The following is a 24,424-nucleotide window of genomic DNA, read 5'->3' as shown; positions in this document are numbered from 1 at the left end:
ACATTCACGTGATGGTGGAGCCTATGTTCGTGTGCTCCAGCAGTCTTTTTTATTACTGTAGCGACGTCCTCAACATTAAGGTCCCGGTGGAGGTCGTAATTGCGAATGTACCAGGGAGCATTGACTATTCCCCTGAGCACTTTGTTTTGGAAACGTTGGATCACTTGGATGTTACTATTACTGGTGCAGCCCCACAGCTGGCAACCATAAGTCCATACAGGTGTCAGGACTTGTTTGTATATCAATAATTTATTTTGTACTGATAAGGTGGAATGCCTTCCGAGCAACCAGTACAATTTAGTGTAACGGAGATCCAACTCTTCGCGCTTCTTTTTAACATGGACCTTCCATCGTAGTTTAGTGTCCAGCGTCATACCTAGGTACTTAGCTGAATTTTCGAACGGCACTTTGTCGTTATCAATGTATACTGGCAGGTAATTTGATGTCTTGTTGGAAAAGTTAATGTGAACTGATTTCGACTGATTTAGTCTTATCCGCCACTTCTTGGTCCACAAGCCAACAATATTTATAGCTCTTTGTAGTTTTACTACCGCTTCCTTTTCAGTAGCTGCCGTAGACATGATAGCAGTATCATCGGCAAAGGTCGCGATTATGTTATCTTCTAGTTCAGGGATATCGCACGTGTATAAGAGGTACAGGACCGGACCTAATACACTCCCTTGCGGCACCCCAGCTTTTATTTGTTTCAGTTCTGAATAATCATCTTCTTGTCGTACCCTAAACGTTCTTTGTGTTAAATAGGACTCGAGGATATTTGAAAATTGACGAGGCAGTAGTTTCTTCAATTTGTAAACAAGTCCTCGGTGCCACACTTTGTCAAAAGCCTGAGCTACATCCAGAAAGACCGTGGAGCAGACTTTTTGTTCTTCTAGTGCTATTTCAATATTATTTGTAATTCTATGGACCTGCTCTATGGTAGAATGTTTATCTCTGAAACCGAATTGGTAATCCGGTATGAGCTGCTTTTTGGCAATAATGGGGTTAAGACGTTTGAGAAAGAGTTTCTCAAATAGTTTTGCTATAACAGGTAACAGTGAGATTGGCCGGTAAGATGTTACTTCGTGTGGTGGTTTTCCTGGCTTGGGAATCATTATAACTTCCGCAACTTTCCACATACTGGGAACATATTGAAGTCGAAATGTGGCATTAATTAAGGTTGTCATTTTAACTACGGCTTTACGGGGGAGATGCTGTAGTACCTCACCCGTAATTAAATCAAAACCTGGCGCCTTTTTCTTAGTTAAACATTTGATTTCTCTTATAACTTCTTTCGGTGTGACTAGACGGATGTTTAACTCTTCTAACGATGTTTCTTCTATGGATTGTGTGCCATGAATATTCATTATTATATTTATTTCCACCACTATATGGATTGTGGACCCAACACACTGAAGTATTTCCGAACCAATTCGACTTAGGGTCCTTCAAGAAAAGAGCGTACCAATTCTTAAAAGGCCGGCAACGCACTCGCGAGTCCTCTGGCATTGAGAGTGTCCATGGGTGGCGGTATCACTTAGCATCAGGTGAGCCTCCTGCCCGTTTGCCCCCTGTTCTATAAAAAAAAATATAATACTTAGAAATCTTATCTTAAACGACTAAAATAATTCTACACAAAAAATAAACACATTTATCTCTCAGTCTTCCCAAACCCGTCAGGAATATATCTAGTTCTGGTGCAGAACTAAGGAAACGGTCAAGCGGGGAGATCGTAAACGGTATTTGGTGACTGCAATATTAATGCAGCGTAAAGTTAAAAAAAAAATTATACTAAAGATCTTGTAAATAAAATGTCAAGGAAACGAAGGTCAATCGATTTCAAGTGACAAATTGTCTCATTCACCATTCTCAGGCGGCGACAGATGTATTTTACTATCTAAGGGAGACGCTACGACAATTTCGATATTAATTCTGTGTATTCTTAGAAGGCTGTTCTGAATACTGGACAGAGAAGAAGCAATTACAAAATCAGACTTCTTCGTTCAGATGCTTCATTTCTGGAGTTAACTTAATCTAGTAAAGGTTAGATCTGTGCCTTTACTTGGTCGGTCCAATCAAAAGGAAATGGCCGGTCTAGTACCCTTTAACCCTCTAGTTGCAATTAGTTTTTTCATTGATCTCTGGCTGTTACATAACCAAACAGCCCAGCATCCGTTGATAAACTGTCCAAAGATGAGTTTTTACTTGCAACCGTACGTACAAGATCTTACAACAAAATGTATTTTTTAACACACATTCATTATGTGAACCCACTGACTGATCATTAAAATAATGTAAACAACATAACGCGTTTTACTACGAAAAAATAATTGTTCCAATTATAATATCAGTGATTTTACAGAACTAATTATTTGTAACAGTAGCTCCCAGTATTAGTAATTTATTTAGTCCACGTTTTATAAGAAGGCCGTAAACTTGTTTTATTTTTCACTTTTCCAAGCTGCTATTCCATAGCTTTAGTTTCACTTTTTTCCATCTTAATTCTCATTACAGTTACCGGTGTAATGTAATTATAGTTAATGAACGGCACACGTCATTGGCTGGTCACAAAAAGCTCTTATACTCACTTACTATATAATGTCATTAATTAACGTAAGAACTGAAATTAGCCTCTTTTGTCTCGTCATTTATTAGCAAGGATCAGTGGCCTAGAAATGTAAATATTTACTTGTGATAAATGCGTCCATAGACTCAAAAATCGACGACGAGGTAGACAGAGAGATGTCACTGGCCATCGTTTATAATTTTAGCAAAGTGAAAGCAGCTAAATATAAAGCTATTATATGCCTTGTAATAGGTACAATAAGAACTCTGACATATGATCGAACCAATTAAAGTCCTTTAAGAAAAAAGAGAGTGTGTGTACACGCGTTAGAAGTTATACTTCTTTGGCGTATGGAAAATATAACTATAATGCAGTAGTGATTAACGAAAAATATGAAAATTAATCAAAAAGATTTTGTTTAAATAAAAAAATATTTGTAAATACTATCACTGTCGTATATGAAGTTGATTTAAAAACAACAAAATAATATTTATTTATTCACACTGTTTAATTTAACTGTTACTAAATAAAATACTAGAGTATACAACTTAACCTAGACCTAACTTTACGATGTCGAATTTAGGTGTTGGTGTGCGCGCGCATCGTAAAAATTCACTCTCATCATTTTTCTCCATCGTGCCAAACGAGTTTTGTAGTGTAAGTGTTCATGGGTCAATTACATAGCAACAGATATAGATATTATACAAAAATAAATAACAAATCGCTACTCGCCACACATAACGTGCGCCCTTAAAACATTTGTTCGTCCAGGCGCTTTGTATATTGTAGTAAGTTCAAAGGAAAAATTCATTTCTTCCAAAAGATAAAATAATCGCCACATTTTCTGTGAAATTAAACTTATAGGGCACGTACCGTTAAAATTTATTTTGTAACTTCGTGAATAAACTTAGGAGCAAATTTTCTTTAAACTATACGAACAAGCATTAAACTAAATTCAGTTTTGAACAAAGATACAAATACTCAACATAATCAAACATCTTTAAATGCAGGATATATTTTAGATCATATATTATTATCTTGGAGGTTCTAGTTTCGATTCCTGGGGGTAAAATATTTTATGCACAGAAATCGATGTGACCTACAAATGAAAAATGTAAAATCATCGTAGTATTATAGGTGTATTTAAATTAGAACGAATATGTGATTCTCTAGAGGTGCACTTCTAAGATAATGAACAGAATCTGACAGGAGAAACTATTAATATTATAATTCAAATACCTGGGTCTTGTGTACTGGTTAAATCTAATCTCAGAAACTTAATAAGGCTAAAGCGCCACCGGCAACATATTACATATATCATAATGGAAACGTTTAGTCTAAATTGAACTAATTATTTTTTTTTGCCAAAGACAAGATTGACAAAGATAGTATTTTTTTATAGAACAGGGGGTGAACGGGTAGGAGGCGTCCTGATGTTATGTGATACCGCCGCCCATGGACACTCTCAATGCCAGAGGCCTCGCGAGTGCCTTGTCGGCCTTTTAAGAATTTGTACGCTCTTTTAGCTGGTTCCACAAAGTGGTGGTGCGCGACAAAAACTGCCTTAAAAAACGCGCAATAACAATTTCATTTTTTTTACTTATTATATTATATTAATTTGTTATATTGTTATAATTGGGGGTCCTTACGGAGCCACTATCGATTTTGGCCTTTAAAAGTAACTTTTTTTAATTTGAAAATCAAATCTCTCAGGAAGCCGATAACAAAACCTCTTTGCTAAAATGTCTAATGGCTGATATTTTTATTTGATAGACAAGAAAAGCTAACATCTATTTTAATGTACTTAATACATCGATATTTCTTATGTGCCTGTGTATTGTAATTGTATATCAAAACGTGTTGATTTTTACTAACATACATATAACTTGTTGGCTGAATTGCAATCTTTTATCTTCTGAGCTTGTGTTTGTTAAACTCCTCCTTCTGGAAGGCTTTAAGTATAATGTCAGTTAGCTCCGGTAGTCATTTATAAAATCCTAATAATTTTATTACAGCTGTAGTAAATAGATAAAGAAATACTGAAAAAATCAAATCTATATATAAAGAACTTAAATTTCTTTAACATCTCTTTAAAAAACAATTATTAATGAAGCGTAGAGAATTTATCTAATACTCGAGACGAAAATTAAAATATCTGAGCACCCTAAAGTTCGCATACAAATCAAAGTTAATTAAAAACTTGGGTGGCAATTCCTTCAGGGCCACTTTAACAACAATCCAATAACAAAAGATTCGCGAATGCTTTAAATTTGCAAGCAAAATTTGCTTTAGTTTTGAATCAAATTATCGCTGGTTACACGTGACAGTATAACAACGAATTCTAAATTTCACCAAAATCACATTGATGGCTAGAAATCTTCCACAGTCCGTTACACAAGGCATTTTCTATTGCGAACTAGCGAATTGTGGAATAGACTCCCAGTGGGGGTCTTCCCAGAGAGATACGACCTCCAACTATTCAAAATTCGACCCACTCCTCCGTCAAAGGCTGACTAAAAAATGGGTGTGTATGGGCTACAAAGACTGCCCTTTTTAGGCGTCCTACAGGCTCCTTTGCCCATTATAATATAAAAAAAGACGAATTTCTGATTGGTACGTAGATACGTTGGGTAATGTGCCTGCAAAAATATAAGCAGCAATTGGTGACTGAGAGGTAGGCTACGTATTTGCTCCATTTATGTTGTCCGATACATACATCTACGTAATATAGTAAATATTACATAGACTTTTGAAAATCACGTGATAATGTCTACCAGCTTGTCGGTAATAATCAGATTAGAAATTCAGAGTAATGAAAACTATTAGAAAACGATTCATTTTTTTTATTGTTTTAAATCTAACATCTTTAAGTACGATTCAATTGCTACTTGCAAGTAAATTGTACATAAGTAACGATTGAGAATACTAGTATAGAAATAATTAAAGGTTACAGTATTTTACAATAATTCCAAAAATAAAATCTCTAAAATCAAACAAAAGCTTGCTCAAAATAAACAATAAATACATCAAAAGCGAAACAATTCATAAAAAGTTAGCAAAAACAATCGAATGTAGTCTGTGGCGTATTCCTCGGTTTCACTAAGAGTACTAGAGTTTTAGTTTTTCAGTTTTTGTTTCGTGAACAAAACAGCCACGTCGGAACTCGAGTCCCAATAAAAAGAGGTTAAAACTGTTCCTTCGTCTTCGAGGAAAATTTTAGTACTAAGATTTTTCGTGTTTTTATATATTCAATTCAGTTTATCGCGTTTTAAGAGTTGATGTGAAAGTTTAAAGTGCGTTTTTTTTACTTGGCATTTCGAGACATGGCGTAGGGACGTGACAATCCAATCGCCCACTAAAGAAATAACCTGTGGCAGTGAAATCAGTCAACCCGATCCTAGTGAGAGTGCCATGCTGTTGCCTTAGGATTACAGCCAAATGCTACTACCGCGGCTTTACCACTGTTTTACATTGCTCCCGCGAACTTATTTTTCCCCTAATTTTACTTAGCTTACCTTTTTAGCAGCATAATGCCAATATACGTAACATTCATTTGCCATTAAGTTTATAATTAGAGTAAAAAACTTATGTTGGAACAATTGTGTTGTTTTAGTTTTTCCGAGTAAATTTATAAAAAAACCGGCAACGCACTCGCGAGCCCTCTGGCATTGAGTGTGTCCATGGGCGGCGATATCACTTAAAATCAGATGAGCCTCCTGCCCGTTTGCCCCCCTGTTCTATAGCGTTGTCCTGTTCGCGAGTGCTTTGTCGGCCTTTTAAGAATTGCTGCACTCTTTTCTTGAAGGACCCTAAGTCGAATTGGTTCGGAAATACTTCAGTGGGCAGCTGGTTCCACAAAGTGGCGGTGTGCGGCAAAAACTGCTTATTATTATTATTATGGAAGAGCTGATAACCCCGATCCTCGAACCCCAAATCTTTTACTTAAGGGCTTAACTCTAATAATTATAATGCGAAATAACACATTTTTATTAGCCACAAATACAAAATATTTTAAATTTTATCGTCAAATTTTTGTTTCAACAATTTAATTTATAGATAATCATCACAGTACTTGAGTTCGTAACATTGTAGTTCGACTTAGAATTTAACATTGGCTGTTCGAACTTGTCGATTTCCAGTATCGTATTTATCTTATTCCTTCTCTAAAACAAATATTCATACAGAAGTTGGGACAGGGTTTCCCTTGATTGATTGCCCCAAATGCCGGTTTTAAAGCGTAAGCAAAATTGACGTGGTATAACAACTTTTGTGAGACAAAAGTTTTCTTTTGTATTTCAACTTAAATGTCGCGTGGAATTTGAAGAAACGTTGGAGTTTTGTTTTAAATAACAAGCTGCTTTCTATTACTTATAAACTCGATAAATTATTAATGTACAAAAGAGTAGTGATTTTCTAACGCAAAATGTGAAAAAAACTATTTTTTAATCAAGCATAGACTAAATATGTAATTATTTAATAAAAACCTAATATTCTAAAACTTTTGTAAATAACTTAAAGATAGCAATATATTTATTTACATTGACTGTTATTTTTATAACCTAATATAGTTTTTAGATTACATTAATAGAACTCTTGTATAATCTCAATACAATTTCGTTTTTAAAAATGTCTAAGTCTAATACGTCTTTGCGCATATTTTATTTCGAAGGCATATTGCATGAAAGTTCAATGTTTTTAGTGATCTATAATTATCAAATAATTCAATAATTGCTAATGAAATAATCAAATAATTGCTACTTAGCCCTGGAAATTCAATTCTTATCCTTAATTTAAAATTCTATTAATATAGCGGTGATTAGAGGTTGTAATTAATTTAACGAAATTGGAACGTTAGTCGGATTAACGAATCTGACTAACGTTCCGTAAATTTTACTATGAATAGTAAATTAATTTGCTCACATATGAAGTCATTAATTAAGAATCTTTAATTAATGTATTGCAAATTCTTGGCGTCATTAATAAAGTATACTATAGAAATATGCTCTTTAGATTATTTAAATGGTCGAAATACAATTTTTATTGTAGATGAGGTTATTTAAAAAATAAAATCTCCGTATTTTAATTATATTTGGCATTTTGCTGCTACATTTTTTTCTAAATTTAAATAATTAACATGTCTCATCAATCGCAATACTTTCTTGTCTGAGTCAAACAAAATTTACTTACCTTTGTTGTATTCGGATCCATTGAAGATTAAATCGAATTGCACAAAGAGATCCCATCATAGTACGATTTAGAAGCCATAAAATGTAGACCTCAATTATCATGTTCGTAATCCGCTAGAATATTGATTAGAATACCGAATCTTTGAGGAGCCGTGACCCGGAAACGATAAAAACTTTATAGATTCAGCGCTCCCACTCCCCGACGAATTACGACACCAAGGATGGTGATAAAATTAGAATTTTTTCTAAAAGCCTCTTTTCTGTTGCGTGCTGTAAAGTCCTGTAAGCCTCCTTTGGGGCAGACATTTCTAAGTCTGTTTTATCATAAAACAGACTTTAAAAAGATTTTAAAAAGGTTTTAAAAAGATTAGATGCCGAGTTCCGATGCCGCTGAAGTCTTTAAGCAAACACAGTTTTGCGTGTGATGAATCACGGCAGAGCCAATGCACTTCTTTCTATATGCGCATTAAACACTCGCTCACCATACCTTAGACCCAAAAAGCTTCCTATTTTTTTTTAAATAAACTGATAAAGAAATCTGAGGCTATCGTTGTGACGCAGATTAATTGTACGCTCTAAAATCAAAAGCAATATTCCAAGTTAAGTTTATATTTCAGAAAATCATACATTTTTAAAGCTGTTGATCCCACACATACACCTTATATTATTTAATCGCTAATATTTACATAAAATGTAAAATAATTACTTATAATTAAATAAATAAACTTTATTTGAGAAGTCAATAAATATCATGATCTACATCGTATGATCGTATGTATTATTACAGAAAAACAATTTACAAGCTAACACAAACCATCGGAAAAGTGAGAATGCAAAACTCAAGGCAGATTATTATTGACCAATCACAATCAAACAGAAGACGCTAATTCTATATTTTTAAATTCTCACTTCCAGGGACGTTCTAAAATTCTTATTTCAAAAAATATTGTAAGGTGTTTGGAACAAAATCCGGTAAAGTTTATTTTCTTTTAATTATTTTCGCGTTCGCGTAAAATATTTATGACATTCAAGTAAAATAAAATGCTAAAGAAGTAATTAAAGGCATTCAGCTAACACCAAAGATAAATAGCACCGTTTATTTTAAAGTAAAGGTGAGCTTAATTAAAGTATTTCAGACTTGGAAGGTAGTCCAATTAATTGTTCTAGTTCAAGCCTGTGTAGGCGAAGAAAAATGTCAGTGTTCAGTGTAAAATAGTTAGCCATTATCGAAAGAATAGAACCGAAGTATCCAGTTTCTTTTATTTTTAGATTCATCCCTAACGAGGCGGTTTTAAATAAGGTATATTATGTATTTTACACATCATCTTAAATCATTCATTCAAAATGTTTGTAATGATCTCATTTATTTTACAGTATATTTAATAATTATTATAATTAGATAACTTCTTTTTGTTTCCCATTTAGCCAATATAAAGACTTAGGAATGTTAAAAAGTTGTTAATAGGCAAATTCTCATCCTTAATAATACTTAATGCTTACTTACCTTAAAAATATTTTTTTTTATTACCGTTTTAGTTAATAATAATAATGTTTGGTATTAGAAGCAAACCTATCTCCTACACACAACATAATGTCGCCTACTACAAAATATCAAGCAATTCAATAATATTAATGAAAAATTAAACGACTTCAAATATCTGCCAAGCAAGAAAAATAAAGCTTCTTTACCCACGTCTCAAATACTACTGAATAGATTTTGAGTGTACCATACATTCAAAAATTCAATTGATTTAAATAATAAAAATAGTTTAATTATTTTAATATTAAGCAAATACCTAAAAAAATTATTACCATCTAATATATTGCTAGTTTGTAAAGTTTATTAGCATTAAAAATTAAATGAATTATTTTTATATTAAAACAAATATAATGCAAAGTCTACAATAAAACATTTATGTAATATTCCTAGTAACAAACCATAAAAAATTTCTAAAAAAATTATTATTAAAAGGAGTCCCTTTAGGCAAGGTTCCGAAGATACAAGAAGTTAGAATTCCAGCTCTTCCTCAGCCAGCTCTTCGTTCTCCTGTGATGCCGACTAACCTTTTTGAAATTTCCCTAAAAAGCCTTATAGCGCTAGGATCCCACGGATAAAGGGCTCTTCTCTTCAGTGCCAATATTGCGATAATGCATGTTAAAGCACTTTCTGATATACACATTTTTTGATGAGGTAACACGTGTCTTCGATGAAGATCAAAGCCTGGTTCTGAATGTTCTACTTCAACCTCTATGTCGGAATATCTTGAACTAACAGGAATTCGATATAAAATGATGCGTAGTTTTGTCAACAGATGGCACCACATGCTATTTGCAGTCGAAAATTAATTAATTAATTTGTTGTTATTAGATAACTTATCCAATATTTTATTATTAATTCTACTATTCGGAGCGGAGATACTAACCAAAAAAGAGTAAACTAACATGGGTCCAGCCGATCTTGAGTTATAAGTGGTGTGACTAACTCGACTTTGTTTTATATATTATAGATTAGTTATTTTAATGTTGGCAGTATTGTTATTTGGTAAATCAAATACCTTTTTGATTGTTATATATAATTTTTATTTATAGAAAAATTCAAAAAGGAATGAACCAATAACACGAGAATGTAATTATAATCATAATATTATCCCTGTTACGTGTCAGTGTTCAAGTGTATCACGTTATCACTTAACATCAAGACAGCCTCCTGCCGCCTATCCTAAAAATATTAACAGCTTTAAGGAAATTGTAGTGATCGACTTGCCACAAGTCACTAAAGAAGTCAAGTACTTCATAATAATACAGTGTAACTCTTCTAATTTATTCGTTGGCCTTTCAGCACTGGCAAGATGGGAGGATGCAAAATGAACGAAAAAGGAAATTGAGTTGGCCCGCTTTGATCTTCGTTTATTGGAAGTCCAACTGATTGATTCAATAACAAAACAGAATTATTCACGTTAATTGTTAAAATTTTAAATAAACCGAAAGTGGAACGCAACGATATTCTGAACAAGCATTTAAGACTGTAGCATTAATTAATAGTGGTTTGCAAAATTTATTTGTTAATCGTTGATTACGTATATGTATTATTAGCAATTTGTATTCAAAATCATTTGCGAATAAATGGACTTGCTTAAGCTTTAGTAACCTAAATTACGTTGCTATACCTAGCTTTTAAGATTTGCTTAAAAAATTCTTGGAGATATAATAATATTCCTATTTCAATGTATATTACAGTTGTTCAGAATTGATACATAAGATAATCTATTGGATTTGTGTTGCTTCATTTCGTGACCGTAATTCAATTTACTTATTTTTTGGAATACAACATAAAACCCAGTGGATTTATTATTTTAACACAGAGAGATTCTTCTCTTATAACAATAACTTTCAGTCAAATCAAATATATGTAATATCAAGAAGTGTTAAACTTGTTACAATGAAATATGTGTTAATATTTTTTTTCTCCTTATTTTACAAAATAATATAATATATAACAATGTGTTACATTAGAAAACCGCTGTGGTTTGAATTAATGTAACCATAGCAGACTTGTAAGGAGCGCGACAAATGCATGTAAAAGTAGTTTTTAAATTTAGAATTTATTTGTAAATAATAATAATGTTGTAATAAAAATAATGCAGTAATAACAAACTAAAATTCTCAGGTAAAAGAACTTGTTAGTATATGTTATAGATATAGTTACGTATTTAATAATTTTAAAATTATGTAGTCTATACTTTTAATAATTACTCACAAAACTCTTTGAACGAACAACTACTCCGTAGTATAGCGTACATATTCTCTATTAATATATTTCCTAAATATTTAAAATAAGCAATGTCCAACTGTGCGAGACAGGACCAAGTCCGATAATTTATACAATTTTTAAATAATTCTCAGCACTTTCTGATACATTAAAATATGACATAACGTTAACAACAATTACCAATGTACTCATATCCGTTCACATAATATTTGTGCAGCAACGAATATCTATAATTTACAAAGCCAAAGCACAGTTTAAGTTGAAACTATCAAGAATTCGGGTTTGCGAGGTTATATCTGTATGTCCCTATCTCACTTGTGTGAAGGAGATTGGAAAATGTCTTATGTCTCGCTCCAACTCGTGAGGCTTGCGCGGAAAGAGAATGTTGGTAACGACCTTTTGCAGCTACGGATAGCAGTGCGGAGCGTCCATTCACCGGCAGTGGTACACTCAGTAGACGCGATATCACACACGACACCGAAAAAATTACGTAAATATTACAACACTCGAATTGATTAACGCCGTGTGACCACACGCTACTTTGACTCCCAGCTAACTAAATCCACGTTTTGTGCTGCAAGTGTTTTCTCTTGTGATATTTTGACTTTGTGGTCTGACTGTGTTTTTTTTGTGTTCTTCTACTTTATTTAAATTGGATTGTTGCAGGTGCTATAAGTAAGTTGATTTTATACATTCAAATTACTATTACTCATGAAATAAACATTTTACTAAAATCAATAGCCACCCACGTGCTCGAGCTAGCCTAGTTTCCAGAGGAACGTCTGTCTCAACGTTATTTTCTAGACTTTTAATACTTATTTAATTATCACGTAAATTGACTTGAAAGTAAATTTCTTAAATATCTCTAAATATACTTTTATCCTAAAGTGTATGTAGAGCCTACAATACTTAGCCCTTATTATAATTTTAAGCGTCCTAACTATCCTAATATTTTATTAAAACTTAGATTAGTGTACGAATGTACAACGAGAAATACTGAGGCGGTCCAGCGACATTAATTAGTTAGGAAATGTAGGTGACAAAGATCTCCGTAAAAGAAATTCGCAGCTAAGATCAAAGAAAAACCATTATTAGTGAGTCAACAGCTTGCAATTCCTTCAGAATTCTAATGGAATTTCCTTTCTTTAGGTATTATATTTTTTTATCTAAATAAGACTAGATAATATTTATTATTTAAATATATTTAATTATTAACATTTCGTTATATAACTATATTATTTTTAGTAGTTATATAACAGTTCATTACAAATTACAATATAAAAATTAAACATAGTTAAATGAAAAGGAGGGCAACTGGCGGCATTATCGCTTTTGAGAAATCTCTTCCAGGCAACCACTGTGAGTACAGGAAAAAAATGTATTAAATAACATAAGCTAGACAAGAAGTGAAAAAATACATATTACATATAAGAAGAATTTGCAGATATTCTATTTATTTGCTACTTTCATTTGGAGCAGAAATGAGGTATTTCACTCGTTAACTAATTGGGCATAACATTTCGTAACATAGTCATACTATCCTTAGGTTATTTTAAATTACAAATAAACAATACCCATAATCTTACATTAAACGTACTCAGAATAGTTCATTAAATAATGGACATTACTCAGCTCGGACAGCTTCTAAATTTGTATCTATCAAATATAAATTTACATATTTTATTCCGACCGAGCCCAAATTGATTAATTAGTTATCATTTTATAAAGTATTCAAACTAATAATTAACAATTTCCAATACGCAAATTAATGTGTAACTTTAATTAAATTTAGTGAATATGAATTGTTGTTTACCACTAGAGTAATCGCGTGCTTTGTGTATCAAGTTAACATTAAATTCAATTTGTGAAACCAAAGATCACACATTACACGTAGGTATACTTTGATAATTTACTTTAATATTAAGCTGAAAACGTACTTTCAAGTATACATAAATGTATTATGTCTCTTTTTTCTCGTCTATTTAAAGACTATTTTATACATGCATATGGTCTTATACTTTGATTGAGACAAGTACAGTAAAACTAATTTATTTTCTACAAACAAAGGAGTTGTTTGTAAATAGTTTATATATTATATAACCAATATTAGAAACTTATGCTCAGGTTTACAGATAAGTAATTTATGATATTAAAATTACAGCGAATTTTAATTCGATTTGGTTTGAAGCAATCATCATCGGACTCCATACAATAAATACTCAACCTTTTTTTTATTTTATGTCAATCTGTAAAATGCAATATTTTGAAAAGGCACATAAACTTTACTATTATATTAATTCCCTTCTAAACCTAACATGTTAATAGCGTAGAATAAAAGACTTCAACGTCTGATTGATAATAGGGAGAATTTTATATGAAGCTTTTATATAATACTTGTTTAAGATCCGGCTCGACCGTACCTAATTTGCATCAGCAGTCATGCGGAATGTATGAATGCCTGCTTGTAAATGAAATGAGGTAAAAAAAGGAAAACTACTGGGCTATTAATTTGTTATTCATTAATGAGATAACATCAAATATAATAAACGCCGTGATATACCAATTTTACTTTGAAATCATGTTTTTATTATAAAAAAATATTGAATATGTTTGAAATACATATAAATGCAAACCTTTATAAGTAACATATTATTAGAAAGTAAACATTTAAAGCAGTGGATTCAGCGTCCGAATCTCATTCTGAGGTCAAAGGTTGGAACCCTGGCTGTGTAATGGACTTTCTGTATGCGCATTTGGCATTTAGAACCCACTAGTGTGGTGTAGGATTATACATAAGAAAACAAGCATGTCTTACACCCACGATTGTACCAGAAAAACAAATGATCACGAAACAGATTCTGAGGCTTAAAAGTACCACCAGGTCTTTTTAAATATAGAACTAATCTCTACGCTTATAAAATAACCATTTGACAATTTATTTCTCTATGATATAGTCTATATCCAGAGACAAGTAAAAGATAAACTTAAACTGCCATTTGTCAAGGGTCTCCGATTTTGACGTGAGAAATCCAAGAACAATTTAGTGAGATTTTGTTGGAGTTGTGTCTTCTCATATACCGCTTTCGTCTGTGGGCAGCTATGAGTCAGAAGGTTTCGGCGAGGTCGCTCACGTATCCGCGTTCGCAAATACGGACTTTGAAGTGTTTAGTTATTATTTTTCTTTCACACTACGTAATCTACAAATTTCGATCTTCCTAATACATTAAATAACTATACGGAAATGAACAAACATTTCAAATGAAATGACCGTAATTGAAACTTATATTTTTGGATTTTTGGCAATCTAAAAGTATTTCTATTACACATGTACTTATATACTAGCACAATTTTTGTATTAATTAAAGAATATAAGCTATGTATTCATTTATTTAATGTCTTAAAATAGTATCTTTATTTTATATAACAGGGGGAGAATTCTTCACTTACCAGCAAGCGATACCGGTTTTTTCCATGGAAACTTATAATACCAGTTCTCACATGCGTTGCCGGCATTTTAATAAATGCTACGCTCTTTTCTTACCTAATTAAAATTGGTTAGAATACTTCAGAAAAATGTCATAATTTTGTTTTCGCCTCCAACTCCCAGATAAAATAACCTTAATACAGCTAAAAAATCAAATTCAATTACTTTCATGTCACTATGATATAACAGAGAATAAGACGTTTCAAATTCAATTTAATTTTCGGACTTCTAGAGGGTTTTAGGACATTCAGAATCAGCCGCAAGCAAACTCATACATTATTCAATCTTTGTATAGAATAAACGCACAATACTATGCGGCTAATGGCATTGAAAAGCAAAAGGTTGGATGAAATGACAAAGACATTTGAACTGGTTGTGACTTGTATTAGTCCGCTTTCGGTTTAGTCATGTGCTTTAGACGCGTAATGATTGGACGCTTTTATTCAATATCTGTGCTTTTGTTGTTTAATGAAGAGTATACATTGTTACAGCGATGATATGAGCATACCAATAACAGCAAATTTCTCAAGTAATGGTTTTGCGTGTTCCATTTAATATTTATTATTATACTAGATGACCCGGCGAAGTTCGTATATTAAGGGTCTGTTTTACAATGTCCGGATGAGTTCCACATAAGCTATTTATTACTTATTGGTAGGATAAACTAGTGTTTGTTGCATTTCACGACTGTCAGATCTGCGCTATTCCTCTTTAAAGGCGAAGTTTCTTATTCATATAATAATTTATGTGTTGCATAGCTATTTGGTACTTTATCCATACCTTGTGAAACAGACCCTAAATATTAAACTTAATTCATTTTTTTGCAACAAACTAAAGAGATCGGACTTCATATAGACTATATATAGACCAAAGGAAAAAAAAATCTTAAAATACAATAGACGTCAATTTTTTTTGCAGCTAAACACAGTCTTTATTGAAAATTTCAATAGTCGTTTTACGTATTGATCTTTACTTATTATTTATGTTTTCCGTTTATACCTTTCCTAACCTTCCACAAATCGAGATCATAATTAGCCAAATCGGTCCAGCCAATCACGAGGATTAGGAGCCTTTGCCAATAGCAAGGCAAAGGAGCTAATGAGATATAGATACATATAATGTTAGGAGACAGGATACATACGATAAATGTCATAATCTTATTATATTGTAAAGTTTTTACAAGAAACTAGCACAAGGCCTAATTATTTAAAAAAAGGAAACATCAAGTAGAAGCTAAGAAATAAAATATTTTTTTATATAGATATGTTGTATCGCTGAAAAATCTAAATCTAGACTATACCTTAAAGTTGGTAACAGGAACTAGTTTAGCTTAGTTTGTAATAATATGTATTAAGTTTCAAATTTATGTTCAACGCTAGTGAAAGCAATCAATTTGCGATACTCAGTTCCCGATTTGATAAACAAATTACTAGAAGAAAGTTTACCTTGAAAATGAAGAAAGCAAGACGATTCTTAAGCGAATGTATAATAAACGAAGTACTGTTTGTAAACAAGTTCTTTGAGGAAAATTGAGTATTTGTTAATTTTGGTCAAGTCTGAACATATTATAAGCTGTTGTGCATTCGAATCATGGCTGGACACTCATAGACTTTATTTGCGCCATTTTAATTGGACTAACGGTGGAGGTAAATCTTGTCAGCAAGCCCATATGCCAAAGATCCAAAAGTCAACGGTGTATAAGACACAGAAAGCTAATTATCTACTTATTTGTATTGCCTATTAAAAAAAAAATTATCACGAAACCGATAAAAAATTATAAAACCAAGAATCTTTCAATTTATGAAGTCAACCCTCCGTATTATATTCACAGAGACTAAATATAAACTAAGTTCATTTTGAGTACTTACCTACCTACTTGTTCTAATTTCAAATTCAAATTGTTTATATCTATTTGGACCCTAGACCTATACAATTTCGTAACGCAGCGTCACTAATAGTTGCGTGTTTGATTACGTAGCAAATGATAGTCGTTTGTGATGTTAATGGAGTGGCTCTACACGGACCAGTTAGGATCCGCGATTTCACCGACCAAGCACGCAAAGTCACGAATAACTTCGGAACCAATTAGTAAATGGAACAACAATACAATATTATAAGCAGTTCATATTTCTCATCACGTATTGAGTTACCGTATTTTGTTACGTGCGCCACTTTCTGTGAGTGAATAGGACCAGGACTCAGATGTGCGTGGAATATGATTAATTATTTCTTACTCATAAATATGTGTACGCATCATGGAGGCTTAGAAACTTGTTTCTCGACAATTGCGTATAAGGGTTGCGGAAACTTTGTGAGAGAAATCCTGCATTATATATGGTGTTTTATATAAGTTGACATAGCTTTAAACATATTCATTTGTCTATTGAGTTTCAAATGAGCATAATAACAACCTAATACAAAACCTCTATTATGAGGACTTTACACTATTTTGTTTATGTAGCCCCGAAAACGTCTATATGCGTCTGCCTCATTTCACATGTCCTCGAGTACGAGTTTCCTTATGATGTTGATGACACACATTTATCGTAACATATATTCAACTTATTCACACATGAATCGCGTTAACATACACAAATCAGCATTCCTATGTTTTGTTAACATGAGTCACTATTGAAAATGACCAGTTTAAAATTATCCTTGACTAAAACACTTAACATGATTTCATCGAGAAACGATTTCAAAGTGAATAATTTGCTGCCGCTTCTCGAGCCTTTTAGGAAACCAATAAAAACTTCCCGCTACAATCTTCCATATTTAAAGAGCAAATACCGCAGCTGAAATTCAGTGCAAAGTTTTAAAATCCATTTCAAGTTTGGTCCAGGCGAGGCCTCCGAAGATATTGGCCGACATCCAAAATATCGTGCCAAGGTTCAAAGACACTGCGCGGGTTTTGTCCGGGATATAATGCTATCATTCTCGAGATAAGGCAATAAACGCCACTTGAAAGCAAACCTCATTTATTTACTAAAACTCTGGAATACTTTTTAATTCCCTTCACTCCCGCATTTCATTATGTTAAGTCTCGATGAATACTCCAACTTCCAATAGATCTTGCCAATTAGACGTTTATTTTTCCTCCAGCTCACAGTCTTTTATATAACACGCTTGAGAGATTAGATTTATATGTTTTCAAATTGTTATATAATAAACGACAATTTTTAGTAGCCCAAGGAATAATATTATAATCAGTAAAACAACGCTAGTCTCCATAATCCGAGAATATTTTGGCAAATTGTACCCACACCTCACCCGTGTTCTACTTCGTGTGTTGCTTTTATTTTGCCAGTGACATAATGTAACCCCAACAACGCTGGATTATATCTGAAATGGGACTTGGCCTAAATTGAATTTCGTGACTAAGCAAATACATAACTGTTAGTTTTCTTTTATTCTTTCTTTAAGAATGCAGAAGGACGCGGTAATAGGGTCGAGGACCGACGTGATATATTTGCACATCATTATTATTTTACGAAACTTTATGTTATATTTATTATGTGGAACAATTAAAAATATCAGTAGAACCAAGTTATTTATGAAGCATATATCTCTTTAAAGAAAAACCTTCTAAAGTTACATCATTGCTTATTATCTCCGTATTTACTCTGGTTTTCGGAGCTGTTGCTTTCCTGGATAATAAAAAAGGTCCATCAACACTATGATGAACACTTTACGGAGGCCTATGTAATAGAGCCACAGTATGACTCATAGTAAATTCGACTGTAATTTACATAATGCCATCGGATATTTCAAGAAATTATTCTAGGTTAAAAAACCTCGAGGAAAATAATGCCTGATAAAAAATACCTGGGACAAGAAAGCAGTCGCTTTCCTTTCTCGGCATATTAAAATAGCAAGAGTGCTGCCAGCTTTAAGTATACTCTGTTACAGGGACTGAGTTTATTATACTACTAATACTTATTTAATTCTATTATTAATTTTAAACATATTTACAACGAGCTATGACAATATGTGTCATCGTGAATAGGTCAAATGTGTATTCACAAAACGTTTTGTTGAGAAAAGCTAACGCATATTACGAGATATATGTTGGTAATTAAATATATTACGTCTTTTGGCAGTTGGCATTTGAAACACAAACGGTAAATGTGATGTGTAACGAAAGTATAATTTTCCATTCGTTAATTTTAGACGGGTGAATGTCAATTAAAAAAAATTAATAAATGTGCGTAAAATTACGTTTAATAGTTGCATAATATAACTCTATGTCCATGCAACAATTTAGTAGTCAATTCTTTTTGCAATTTTTATATTAATTATTTTCTTTAATTGCATGGAATATATGCAATTAGACACCCCGTTACAAAAAGTTTTTTTAAATAGTACTGTCTTTATATTACGTGTGTATCAAAGAGTAAAACAATTATATGTTAAAATTCAAACGAGATTAAAACTCCTTAACATTCTCTGAATCTCACGAATATTATCGATTTTAATCAACTCGACTGCGGTCGAGACACAGGCAATTAAGGATTATATTTGAAGTATCATCATACTAATCCTTTAACAATATCAGAAATCAAATGTCTAACACACACATGTACGCACATACACCTATAATATGAGTGTATTTAACTAAGGTAGGCAGGTCGTTCATGGCGCTATTTTTGTTATTACTTAAGAATACAGTTGGTTCATAATAAAAATGTAATTATAAACAATTAAATCTATTGCATGTTAGTAAAACACAGTACGAAGAAAAGTTATTATTTTGTAACCAAAATATAATTCATAGCTTTGTTGTGTGGCAACATCTCAAGGCTGTAAGAAATGGAAATTTAGTCATAACAAGGTTGTGTTTGCAAGACAACGGTTACCGACCGAAAGGAACTCTTAGTTTCGGAGACGCGACTTAGAACTGAACGGACTCCCATTTGTAAATGTAAAGTTTTTCTAAGTAACTGATAACTATCTTGGATTATATATGTTAACTAGCAGTCTCGGCCAAGCGTTGCTGTGGCTAAGGCTTTTGTTATATTACATAGTAAACTATTCAAGGGAAACGGTAGGAGAACTTATGTGAAAGGTAGATAGCTTATGTGAAACGTTTGTACTTTTAACACAGTGCCATCTGTTAGAATTGTATCAAATAATAAATAAATATTTGCAATAAAATAATATTGCGAGTATTAATTGAGATGTAAGCTATCCTATCTTTTAAGTTAGATAAAATTGCACACGGTGTGCAAAAAAATATATATATTAAGATTACTACAGACTATCAAATAGTCTGTTAATATGTAGGTCTTAACTTACTTGAACTAATTTGACTATGAAGTTAGTAGTAAGTAGTAATGAAAATGGCCGATACCAGCGCTATTGCTCCAACATATATAACTATTGGTTGATATGGATAGGCCGATACACTCGGAAGAGATTCCAATTATATCCCTAAGCAGGTGCTTGATTGGAACCCGCAAGAAAGAGGAAGCGTGGCCGTCCCAACGAAACGTACAGTTGTAGATTATGCAAAGAGAGCCGAAAAGACTGGGAGCGAGGTGAAATTCGGGGCTAAAGACCGAATCCGATGGAGACTCACTGTGGACGCCCTGTAGGGGTTATAGGACAATTAGGCATGGGTTGGTAAGAATTAATTACTATTTCTTTGCTTTCTTTTTAAATACAGAGATTACAAAAACACACTACTTTGACGTACATATTACGGACAGGACACAATATTCAGTCACTAGTATATTTGTGAAGACTTGCAATCTCCCATTTGGGTATAGGGAATAGATAACAGATGCAATTTCACTGATTTATAAAAGGTTGTTCCTTGAACCAAATATGTATATCTTTATGGAAATTAATTCTTAAGTGACACCTAACCTTTGACCTCACATATTTAAAGTAATGTAGAGAATATGCATTACGCATACAACAAAAACAGCTCGATGTGTGAGAAAGTAACGCGTGTGTTTCACAGATTTCTAATGTAAACATCAATAGATGGCGAATTAATACTTTCTAACTTGTTTTCTTACTTTCCCCAAAACAATATGAGGGAATATTCAATAGACTGATTTACATTTTATATAATATGACATCGAAAACACATCGCTTTTGAAACATTATGTTTAATTTATGCAACGAGTATAGTAAAAGGATTCATTAATATATAATACAATTCGGTAGTGAAAAATCCCCGATATTTTGTCATTGGGAAAACAATTGTAATTTTTTTACTAGGATTTTGGTTTATTTATTTATTGTGCACTATATAACTAAAGAACCAGCAATAAAAAACTGGACTTTATATAAATATTTAAAATATTGAAAACACAGACGTTATGGTTGTGATCAATGTGGTTTTAAATATAATGAACTTTAAGCCTGCGTTTCGATCCTGTATTAATATTTTTTTTCTGTTTGCCAAAACTAATTCTTATAAATAAATAAAATTGGGAAAGATATCATTTACTCAGTACTAACAAGAGATTCATAATTCTCTCCATATTTCTTTTACATATCCTATACTCTTGTCATTTGACATTAACTAAAACAATATTTTTAATCTGCGTATATTTATCACCTACACGAAAGCATAATATACCTATGACATTTTCCGCTTTATGGTTTAAAACCTCAATATTCGATAATACCCAATTCAGGAACTAATTAATTCATCGAAGTTATTTCATCAGTCAAATGGCTACCTGCACTAAAATTAATTAGCTTTGTTTTATTAACCGCTCTATTTTCATGTTTTATTAAAATGTGGTAAATAATGTTTCTCCAGCGAGTTCAGACATCTCTTATTCGAATTATTCCCAAATATACACAGATCCAGAGATCAATCTGGTTATTATGATCTAGCTCATGGCTTTCTTTAATAAAAAAAAGCGTTGTTACACGCTTATCTACTTTGTTAAGCAAAAATTTATAATAGAAACTAAAAATAGAAGTGGGTTTTTTTAACTTTTCGCAACCAATGCATCATATTATGTGATGTGGTGTACTTTAGTAAATATATACCTAAGCACTAAAAACGAGAACTGGTTTAAATGCAATACAGTTTTGACATACGGGAGTATTACCTAGCGCTGAAGGTATGATACCCTGGATCCTTTGAGTCGAGACCTAGGAAAAGTTTATTTCACCCAAAATGATTACGCGTTCGAAGTAATTTACACCAACCAATTGTTTTTTTTTTACAAAAACTTAAAAAATAAATATGAAGTGAATTAGAAGAAAGAAAGACCTAAAATCTTAAAACAAAAGTCGGTCGCTGTGATAGAATAATGAAACATTAAATAACCATAGAAAGCATGTATTTTGCAAAAGAATGTCTTTTTGAATATCACTTTGGAAGGCCTAAGCCGGTTCGCAGTGAAACGGAATGTTCCTGTGGAATGTGGCGCCCTCGCAAAAGGCATGCTGCTTCAGATTATATAATGCAGATATTGTTCATTAATTACTATAATACCATTTGCAGAGATGTATTACACTGTTAATTGTTGTTTAAATTATCTATGGCGATAGGGTTTTATTATAGTGCCAGTCTAAAAGCCTCTCTTTAGCGCCGCTAAATTTAATTAGCTTCGGGTAAATGATAATTATCGTTTCAAGTATAGTATGCCATACAAAATGAAATAATAAGTTATGATTTGACCCTTATTTTAAAGGTATTTGTGAACTAATTCACACGTTAAGGATAAACTAGTAAAATACCTAGACGGAAACAAAATGATATAAAATTTAAAATTAAATCAACTAAACTGTTTTAGTAGAAACTCTAAAATAAGCATTAATGAGTCACGGCTTTGAGCAAACGTAGACGTTCTAGTAAAAGCTGTATAAATTCGCTGACAAAAAATATTACCAATAAATACCCATTCCGCATTTAAATGTGTGACATTATCTTTCTGTCTTTTCAAAAAAGGGCTTTGAACCCTCATAAATTACAGTGTATCAGTCGTCCCATGAATTATTTAGATTAGTATTTTACGACGTCTGCTAAAAAATATATTGTCTGTGGCCAAGATAAACCAAAATTATGTCCCTGGCAAATTGCATCAGCCAATAGTGTATTATAAAATATTTTAAATTTTGCCATACTATTGTAGCCTATACAAAAGAATGTTCCATATTACGTAATATGAGACTTGTGCCAAGCTAACTGGACAGCGGACATTTTGAATTGGAAAAATCTAATCGGATCTTTTTCTCACAGTGCTTGGAAAGTATAGGATCAGTTTGGATTATTAAATACGTTGAAAATGTAATTGCTTATTTACATACCAGTCTAACATCGAAAAAAAATATTCATAATGTTTGCCGATGACAAAAATAAAATAAAACTATAGATAACTGCATTTAACTCCGGCAGAATCTTAATAGATTAGAAAGTTAATAAAAATAAAATAAACTATCCTTAAATATTGGAAAATGTAGTAAAATTTGTTTTTAAATATAAAATAAAAGATACAACAATTAGGTCAATTTAGTTAGACATTTAGGGATACTACTAGATGATAACATGTGTTTCTCAGAACACATAGATACATAACAGAAAAGCATATAAACAACTTGGCTTCGTCAAACGTGATTGCAAATCTTGTAAGAATATAAATTGCATAAAATCCATGTACCTTGCTTTTATTATAAGACACTACAATAAAAGCAACGAACAGGCATAGTTTGGTCACACACTAGAATATGCAGGCACGTTTTGGTCCCCAATCTACTAGAAATACATTGAAGCAATAGAGAATATTCAAAAAGTTTCTTAAGTTTTAAGGATTTCAGAAAGTATAGTAGCTGTATAGATCCTGCTAATACTGGTATTGAATCTCTATAATGTAGGCGTAAACAATAATTATAAATGAATCAAGGCAGTAGCGTATAATCTTTATAATCCTTGGCTTCATATTGCGTTTGTTTCTTTAATGATTTATGTTTTTAAAGGCAAGTAAAGTGCTACATACTTTTCTTGGCCAGTGGTATACTAACGTAGCCATTTTGAAATTGAATTCTATTAAAACTAAAATGTATTTATTTTTATTCCTTGCATTATAAATGACACTGGCAAAGTTTAAAGTATCAAACGGTTCTGATTGCTAAGTATATTAAATTAATAGAACAGGTAATAAAATATCAGTTGTTATTTACTTTGTGTCAGAATAATTTCAGCCTAGAACTGTATTTCCTAGATACTAGTATATGTTGACTTATCCTAGTATCTAGGAATGACAGCGACGCTCTAACCGACCAAGAAAAGTATGTGGCATTGTAGGTAGGCTTCCTGTGTCTGACATATGTCAATTGTTGGCCATAAGGCATAATTGTTTCATCTCGATGTTTAGTTTCACACCGACTCACAGAGTTTAGTTCAAAAATATCAAACAACAATAGTAATTTAACAATATATTCAATATAACAGC

At 32.3% G+C, this 24,424-nt stretch overlaps 1 protein-coding gene across 1 annotated transcript in view; it reads left to right on the top strand.

Annotated features, from left to right (window-relative positions):
- The first annotated feature begins 11,940 nt into the window (after positions 1–11,940).
- Positions 11,941–24,424, top strand: part of LOC111002540 (serine-rich adhesin for platelets) — a 51,820-nt gene continuing 39,336 nt past the window's right edge. Inside the window, exon 1 of the mRNA XM_022272701.2 lies at positions 11,941–12,193. The gene's annotated coding sequence lies outside the window, so the exon portion shown is untranslated. The remainder of the gene's footprint in view (positions 12,194–24,424) is intronic.

This window comes from Pieris rapae, chromosome 12 (assembly GCF_905147795.1).
Source record: "Pieris rapae chromosome 12, ilPieRapa1.1, whole genome shotgun sequence".
NCBI classification, from domain to species: domain Eukaryota; kingdom Metazoa; phylum Arthropoda; class Insecta; order Lepidoptera; family Pieridae; genus Pieris; species Pieris rapae.
Note: the sequence above shows the minus strand (reverse complement) of the source record. Positions and strands in the feature narration are given on the sequence as shown.